The 7749-nt window shown below is 48.8% G+C and overlaps 1 long non-coding RNA gene across 3 annotated transcripts; it reads right to left on the bottom strand.

Annotated features, from left to right (window-relative positions):
• Positions 1–974: 974 nt before the first annotated feature.
• On the bottom strand, positions 975–6761 carry LOC107976116 (uncharacterized). Of its 3 annotated transcripts, XR_010159074.1 has the most exons (4): positions 6692–6761; positions 5665–5766; positions 4789–4889; positions 975–3365 (listed from the first exon to the last, which is right to left on the bottom strand). It is a non-coding gene; the product is annotated as an uncharacterized LOC107976116 (long non-coding RNA). The 3 variants fall into 3 exon arrangements; XR_010159073.1 differs by having other exon boundaries at positions 975–4889; XR_008536318.2 differs by having other exon boundaries at positions 975–4889; positions 6452–6749.
• Between the last annotated feature and the right edge of the window lie 988 nt (positions 6762–7749).

Below are 7749 nucleotides of genomic sequence, written 5' to 3'. Positions count from 1 at the left end.
TGGTATTGTCACACATTGATGCTGTCCTGGCTCTGTGGGAAGAGGACAAGAAAAGCTCTGCATTTGGAGCTCTCCTGGGCTGCATCCCATGTATCTCTTCCCTTGGCTGATTCCAGTCCATACCCTTTCCTTGTAATAAACCATAACTGTGAGTTTCACAACTTTTAGTGAGTTCTGTGAAGCCTTCTAGAGCAAATATGATAGTGTTTTGGGGAATTCCCCAAACTTATATAATTAAAGTCAGAAGTCAGATTGTCATGTGGACCTCTAACTTTAGGTTGATTAACTTCTAACAAACAGTGAATATGATTGGTGCTGCTCTCCATGAGGTTGGCAGTTTAGTGGAAATACTGACCATCAGGGCCACAGTTCCCAGATTGGGTCCAGATGATGGTCATGGAGACAATGTTCTAAGGTCAGATAAATAAGTGAAATTGCTACATCCTCCTTCTTTCACTTGTAGAACCACATCGAGAGTTTAAACCAAAGCCTCAGAGAAAACATGTGGTAGAGAAGATTATTTATTTATTTTCAGCAAGAATTCTCAAACTTTTTATTTAATGTCTTTCTTTTTTTTTTATCTAACTTTGTATGTCTAACACACCTAATAACTTATTGGGGAACAATATATTTTGCTGGTAAAGGGGAAGTCACCAGGTACCATGTGTTGGAACACATACTATGTGCTGGGTGCTTTATAGACATTACCTTATTTCATCTTTACTGTAGCCCTATAAGCAGGTATTATCTCCATATTAAAAACAAGGAAACAGATCCAGCAAAGGTAAGTATATCTTGCAGAGTTGCAGCTATTGAAAGAAAGGTTGTGTTAGAATTTAAGCTCAGGTCTGTCTGCCTCTGAAGTTGTTCCTTTCATTCAGAGAGGAATGTTCAGGGCATCCAAGAAGCCTGTGTGTGTGTGTGTGTGTGTGTGCACGCACATGTGTGTGCATTTCTCTAGGTAGGGGACCCACAGCTTTCATTAGATTCTCAGAGAGGTCTATGACCCCAACAATGTTAGGAAATCAATTTATGTAGACATCTTAAGTAACCGTTCCCAAGTATTTTGTAGGGTGGAATGCTAAAGCCTTCAGGGTCTGGTGCACCCTTCTTTACACATCAAAACCTAAATGAATATTTGTGGGGGGTAGGCAACAGGGGACAACTTTTCCTATTAATAGGAATCTTCCTTTTCAATGACATGAATACATATCAAACACCTCTTGTGTTACCTGTACTCTCTTCCTAGATGAGCTCCTACATAGAAAGATCATAACCTTTTCTTCCCCATATGCCCCAAAGCATGTGGCAGAAAGAGAAAATGGTCACCTTCAGGGCTAAGTGGTGTGAAGCAGGCTGTGAGCACCTGAGGATTCAGGGGTCACTGATTGGAATGGACAAATCAGCATGAGCTCAGGAAGGAGCTTGGGGGGCGATGCAGGGAGCATCTGCTCATGTGAGAAGGTGAAACAGCTTTGAGAATGGCTGAATTTTCCATATATGCACTTCACGCACAGCTTCTGGTAACTCAATTATTTTAACCAGAGGAGTCCACTTTGGTGGTGAGATCCACTGGGCATTGCACACCCACCACAATCACCATATATGCCAACCCCTTGTGGTAGACACGGCCACCGTGCCAACTGCTTCCTGTGTACTTTTTCCTCATTTTTTTCTCTTGAAGAACGAATTGTTATGATAATATTTTATAGGCAAAGAGCTGAGTCTTAGAGAGGTTAGATAACTTGCTCAAGGTCACCCAGAGAGTAAGTGGTAGATCTAGGATGGGAACCAGGCTGTCTCCAACCTGCTGATTAACAATTTGAAGGCCCTGGGCCCCAGGAGGGTCAGCATCTCCCCCGCACTGCCTCCCTGGAGTTTGGTTCTATTTTTCGTTTTTCCATCTGCTGGCTCCAGCAGCTTGGGCCAGATGGTGACGTCACCTCCTGCGCAGGTTCATTTTCTTCTCGGGAAGGGGTGCTAAGAAGTCGGTTTTCACAAATCACAGAAGCAAAGCAGAGGGGACACCTGGCACTCTGGGGGATGGGGCATGGAGGTTCCCAGAAAGGTGTGGTGGAGAGAGCGCCATGGACTGGCAGTGTGCGGTTGGCAAAACACAATGTCCCAAAAAAGGAAAACAGAGACAACATCAGTTTAGAGGCCTCTAGAATCATGGGGCTAATTAGGATTGTGACAGAATTAGGATTAGGAACCCAGGCTCACAAACCTTTAGTCCAGCCCTCTCTTTACTCTACGTTGATGTGTCTGGGGTCGCCAAGACACAGAAAACCTTTGTTAAGTTCTCATCAGTCTAGGAGGAGATTGGCCCCACCTGCAAGGGCTGGCCTGCCTTCTTCCTGCTGTGCAGACCCGGCAGCTGCAGGCGCTAAGACGACAACTTCATCATGCCTGCACCTTTCATGCCTTCAAAGTGCACCTTCTGGGACTCTCAAGCTGGGAATCCAAGAGTCTGGGATGCACTTACTCGGAAAAATTGCTGTTTTTGTTTTTTTTTTTTTTTTTTTGAGACAGAGTCTCACTCTGTCACCCAGGCTGGAGTGCAATGGCGCGATCTTGGCTCACTGCAAGCTCTGCCTTCCACATTCACACCATTCCCCTGCCTCAGCCTCCCGAGTAGCTGGGACTACAGGCGCCCGCCACCATGCCCGGCTAATTTTTTGTATTTTTAGCGGAGACAGAGTTTCACCGTGTTAGCCAGGATGGTCTCGATCTCCTGACCTCATGATCCACCTGCCTCGGCCTCCCAAAGTGCTGGGATTCCAGGCGTGAGCCACTACGACAAATTGCTGTATTTTTATGATTGGTTTGAGCCTTATCAAATAGCCATTGTGTAGATCAAAATGGTTGAATACTGGAAATTTCATTCAAATTAATAAGAATCTTGAGACATGAGCTGGTTGATGGAGAGTGAGAAGGCAGTGTGGATCAATGGCTTGCTGGTCTCAGCAGGGTTGAGGAATCGCGGCTGGAGGCCCCAGGGCCAGCAGGCAGGCAGCAGAGAGAGGGGTCAGAGCCTCGGAAGCCGCTGCTCAGATTCAGAGGGGGAGCAGTTCCCGGGACAAGGAGATCCAGGGCTGGCTTGAGAGCTGGTGGCTGCAGGGGTGATGACAACGCGTTCACCAGAACCCTCTTGGTGCTTGCTTCTCAGGGATGAGAACTTGCAGATCTCAAAACAGGCATGAAGCAAATACCATTAATACTCTCATTTTACTGAGCCAGGGGAAGCAGATTTGTGGAGGTTTAAGAAACTTGTCTAAAGGCTACACAGCAAGTTGGTGGCCAAATCTAGATTTTAAATCAGGTCCGTCTGCCTCAAAAATGCATGCTCTTTCTTCTGTGCTGTCCTGGGTGGGAAAATAATTTGAAAAGTCAGTACAAAGATACACTGATTTTGTGTGAAACTATTGTCCAGAAGTTATTTTATCTTTCTACATTCTGTATTTCCTTCAACATCTGATTCTTTCAACAGGGCTCGTCTCAGTAAGGGTACCCTGGACTGACCTATCCTTGACCGTAAGTGTAAATTTCTGTGCCCACCTCAACAGGAATTTCTGGTTGTCAGCCTCGATGTCTCTATAGGGCCCCGAATGCACTGGCTTCTTCTCCCCTCACATTTCCAGCCAGGCTCAGGGCAGGGCTGAGCTACTGCTGAGTGTTTGTTTGGTTAAGAGGCCAGTGGAGGGGAGACCAGGAGCCAAGCTTGACAGAGAGGAAGGAGCTCTATTGGGAGAGCAGGGAGGGCAGCCAAGGTCTCTGGGACTCAAGTAGAGGAAGGCAGGAAGGAGGTAGCAACCGTCTCAGTGCAGTCTGGTGTCCTAGGAGGAGTGGAGTCAGTCTGTGTTGTGGCTGGGCCCGCATGTCTGCACAGGAGGCAGAGGCACTGGCCGTGAGAGAGGTATCAAGATCTTCGCAGGACAAGTGTGGGCTCAGGGGTGGAACCTCTTGATCTAACTTCCAACCTCAGGCCGGGGAGTAGACAGAGTGAGTTTGGTTCATTCTCTGTGGCACATAAGGAAAACGGGGTGCAGAGAGTGGCAGTGTGAACTCACTTCCCCCTCTGTAAAGGCGAGTGTTGAATCGTCTTTTGGTTGTGGGCATCCTCCTGGGTTTCTGCGGTTTCTCTGGGACACTCCTGAAGGGCGCCGGTGCCCAGTAAAGAACATCTGCTCACCAGTGCTCTTGTGTGACGGTGCCCAGACTGCCAGAGAATCACAGAGACTGGATTTCCAGTTCCCAGGTACAATTTCCCAACATGTCAGTTGTCCTTCCCAGGACCCTCTGTGGTCCCTTACAAGCCTAAGGGCTGGACTTGGCCACACTGCCCTCTCCCACCTGCAGCAGCCAACGTCACTCCTGTGACCACTGCTGTGAAGGTCCACCCAGGCTTGACCCGGCCTATCTGCAGACAGGCGGCCACGTCCCCTCCCTGGAGCCCTTCCCTTCCGTTTGGTGCCTTCCTCTGTTTGTTGTGAAGTCTTATTGGAACGGAGTCACACCACTTGTGCACGTGCTATCGCACCACCACAGCACAATTGAATAGTGATGACCGCCGAGGAGTTGTGCAAAACCATAAACACTTTCTTTCTGACCCTTTATGGGAGGACAAGCTTGCTAAAGCTGCTCAGGGCTCCCCCAGGCTCCAAGTTTGTGTGGTGTCCAACAAAGCCCACATTACAGGAAAATGCTTGCGAAACACACTTGCATCCCACAGCAAAAGTGATGGCAAAAATGTAAGCATTTTGTTTCTTTGTCCTTATTCCTTCTTACCTTGACCTGGAGATCCAATGACCGAGGCCCTCCTGCGATTTTAGGAGTTCTACCAGGTTCTATTTTTACACATCCCATGATTTTATGACTCTTTCCAAATTCTGCAGAACACAAACAGAACTTCAGGAAAGCTGCCTTTGCTAGCTGAGTTGTTGGTGTGTGAGTTCTAGGCTGGGGCCAGGTGGGACCTGGTTGCTCAGTCAGCTGGCTGACTTCTTGCCTATACTCAAATGTTGCTTGCTACGTCTTGAATCTTTTTTTTCTCTCTCTTTTTTTTTTCTTTTTCTTTTTTTCTTCTTTTTTTTTTTTGAGATGGAGTCCCGCTCTGTTGCCCAGGCTCTGGAGAGCAGTGGTGCGATCTCGGCTCACTGCAAGCTCCGCCTCCTGGGTTCACGCCATTCTCCTGCCTCAGCCTCCCGAGTAGCTGGGGCTACAGGTGCCCACCACCACGCCCGGCTAATTTTTTGTATTTTTAGTGGAGACGGGGTTTCACCGTGTTAGCCAGGATGGTCTCGATTTCCTGACCTCATGATCCGCCCGTCTTGGCCTCCCAAAGGGCTGGGATTACAGGTGTGAGCCACTGCACCCAGCCTGTCTTGAATCTTTTAAAGTTCCACTTTATTTATGTATTAATTTTTGAGACTTGGTGTTTTTTTCAAGAACGCATTGCTCAATTTTTCTCTTTTTAAAAAAGTATCTGACGTGACTTGACCACTGCACTGTTGTTTTGCTATCTCAGCATTTAGGGGAAATTTACATATCACGTAATGGCTACCAGGGATATCTAATGCTGTCACCTTGGAAGCGACGCTGGCTTTCCTCTTTGGGACACTTGGCGAAGTCACCACTTGGGGCACCTCAAGGATCTTCTCTTACCTGGTTATTTCATGTGACAGCCAGGGCTGATCCGTCTCTTCTCCTTGGTATTTATTTACCTTTTTCTGGGAGTGACTCGCCATTTCTTGTGTTTATTATTTCCTGCTTAAACAAACAGAAACACATAGATATCTATGTCTTATAAATTGGCATATATGCAATAAACACAATATGCACATAAATAGAAGTTCTTTGCCCCTAAAATCAATACAAAGTGGACGTCTCCTATCACGTACTCTACAGTAACACGCAATTCTCTCACTCCCCACCACTTTCACTTTACTTTTAAGTCACTCTAAGTAACTGACGTTTGCATTTTTTGTTGTCTTGTTTGTGTCTGACTTCCCAGGACCCGATGGAAGTCCCACCAGGGCAAGGAGCCTGTCCTCCTCACCACTGCGTCCCGAGGGCCACGGATGGGGACTGGCAACACATTGGGTTCAGTATCTTGTAAATAAGTAAGTAAATAGGAAAGTCTGGGTAGGGACCCAGAGACGTCTAGGTATGTTCTGGGGTTCTTATGGGTGGAGGGGCAACAGCCCCTGACTGACGGAGGTTGCTGGAGCCGGGCAAGGAGGAGAACATGGAGGATCTGTGGAGAGACCCCATGTGATTCCTCGTGTCCCCCATGTGATCTGGTGTCCTGGGTGCCTGGATGCCAGACCAGGCTCCACACACAGAGCACACAGAGTGCCCTGAGACAGCCTTGAGAGGGAAGGCAAACACTCGAGGCAAAGCATCAGGTTGGCGGGGGCCTGCTTCACCCGCACACAAACCCTCCCTTCACCTGAGCAGCTCAGGTTGTTGGAGAAGCCCATCCACTGAACTCTGTGTCTGCTCCTGGACATCCGGGAGGTGTGCACTGGGTCCCTGCCCCTACAGGCATGTGGGCAAAGTCTGTAGTAACCCAGGGCACCACTTGCTCCTTTTTCCCGGCCCCTGCCTGGCTGCCTTTGAGCCGAAGCAGCCCCAGTCCCTGGCGGACCCCCAGAACCCCAGCCCTGGATGCTGCTGGTGTCTGTGTTACCTGGAACTACTGGCCTTGCCCAGGTCTCCGGAGCTGGCACCCAGCAACTCCACCTCTCCTGTCGCCTCACAGACTCAGCCTTCACCTCCTCTGTGACATGCCTCTGGGTGTTTAAAGGGCACCTCTGGCTGTGATCAGCTGCCTTCATTATTGAGGGCTTCTACCTGTGCTGACGACGGTGGCCTCATGATGTGCAGTGCAGAAAGGACAGGGAAATAAGAGGCGTCTTGCGGGGGAGGGCAAGTCCAGACAAGGCTTGGGGCATCCATCACCTGCTCCACGTCACCCTGCAAGTCCCCTGGAAATGGATGCAGTCACTGTGCATTAGATTATAACCTGCAGGGATTTAGGGGCAGTTCAGAGAGATGCACCCCAAATGACACCTGGTCTAATCAATTCTTTTAGTTTATGTTATTTCAGATTGGACCTGGTTCCAAATCTTGATACGACCCAAGGGCAGGAATTACAGCTCTCCACCCCTTCACAGCAGCAGAGCCCGATGTCAACACATAATTGCTTGTCTTTTCCCCATTATTTCCAATAATAAATTGAGGGCCTGTGGCTCTCCAGCCCAGACATTTTGATGATGTCAGGGGCGTCCAGGAGTTGATGACTTAATTTTCTCAGAAACTGCAACATCATCTGTAACTGCCCAAGAAAATGAAAATCACAGCTCCCTGCCCAGCAGGGCAGTCACTTCTGATTTGGGGCAGGCAAGTGAGGAGGTCAGTCCAGATCAGCGTGGGCGCAGGAAGAGAGAAAACCAGACAGTGGCTAAGAGCACTGGGAGCCATCTGATGTCCTGGTTAAAATTCTCCTCATTGGGACGTGACGAAAACACCTGCAGTGGCCACCTCGGGGTTGGGGGCCGGGGGGGCGGGGAGTATTGCTGGGCCAGCTGGTGCTTTAGAAAGAGAATGTTGGCTATTTAATGTCCATTTTGCTCACTGGAATATGCCCTTCAAGAGGGCAGGGACCACGGAAGGCTTGGAAAGAGGAAAGCAGACACAGAACATGCAGCAGCAGGAGGGTGAGAGTCCTTTCCAGGGTCCTCCTAG

Source organism: Pan troglodytes, chromosome 6 (genome assembly GCF_028858775.2).
Source record: "Pan troglodytes isolate AG18354 chromosome 6, NHGRI_mPanTro3-v2.0_pri, whole genome shotgun sequence".
NCBI classification, from domain to species: domain Eukaryota; kingdom Metazoa; phylum Chordata; class Mammalia; order Primates; family Hominidae; genus Pan; species Pan troglodytes.
This window is presented reverse-complemented; position numbering and strand designations above follow the sequence as displayed.